The sequence below is a fragment of the Mesitornis unicolor genome, unplaced genomic scaffold (assembly GCF_000695765.1).
Source record: "Mesitornis unicolor isolate BGI_N332 unplaced genomic scaffold, ASM69576v1 scaffold29574, whole genome shotgun sequence".
Taxonomy (NCBI): Eukaryota; Metazoa; Chordata; class Aves; order Mesitornithiformes; family Mesitornithidae; genus Mesitornis; species Mesitornis unicolor.
In genome coordinates, this window is record NW_010182578.1 from 10,819 (window position 1) to 11,924 (window position 1,106).

The window sequence follows — 1,106 nt, forward strand, 5'->3', positions numbered from 1 at the left end:
CTGTTATGAAATAATTTCTTAAAACTGTTTTTTTTATAGTCACAGTCTTAAAAGTAGTTAAGATTTAACATATGAATCTTAAGACTAAAGATATGGTTCCATAAGATAGAGTGATCTAATATATAGCAAACATATCAGAAGGAAAATGTCCTGCTCTATCCTCTTCAGCACTTCACCACTCCCTTCCCTAGCTCTGGTGTTTTTGCATACCCCTGTAAAATCGTTTAGCTCACAAAAATGGTAGAGCACTATAATGCTGAACCTCCTACTCCGGTAAAATGGCCCCCCTCCTCTGAAACATTGCATCACTTTCTGTCATTTTGATTAGCACAGTTGGCTCAGTTAAGATTGGGATGAACCCCTGATCTGGCAGAAGGAGCAAGGCAGGAACATGCAGCCATGTCTCAAGGAAGACCTTGGCTGGCTGGGTGGCAACAATCCATTACATTAAGTCAGCTGTCCAGGGAAGGGCAGACTTGAGAATACTTGTTACTGGCTTAGCTTGTAAGTATAGCCTAGCATTTTACAGGTTCAACCCTGGAGCATACTCTAGGCAGATATACAACAGACTTTTAGAGCTGCTTCTGATCAAACAGTATAAGAAAGTGTTATCCAATTATTTACTTGCTGCAACATCTCTTTAGTGCATTAAATAAGTTTTGTATTTATACTGTCAGCTCGAATATGTTAAATAGCTGCATAGTAGCATTTGGAAATTATCCTATAGTGATTAGTGAGCTTGATTTGTCAAAAAAGTCAATTTCTAATAGGATGTATATTTAATATATAAGTGTTTTCCATAGATTCCTCACTTATAATACATATATAGTAATGATAATGGAAACCAGTAATCATTTTAATTATAATTTCTATATTTGTGTGCATTAGTATCTATTTTGTTTAAGCCACATTCAGCCATAGCACAACTTCATTTGTTGCTGATACCTGTTGCCAGGTGTTGTGTTTTCCCTAGTGTGCATGTGTCAGAAAGAGTTCCTAGATTTGTTGTAGGACTCTTTTGTGGTTTAGCTCGGCAAGCAGCCAAACACCACGCATCTGCTTGCTCATTCCCCCCCTCCCCAGTGGGGTGGGAGAGAGAATCGGAA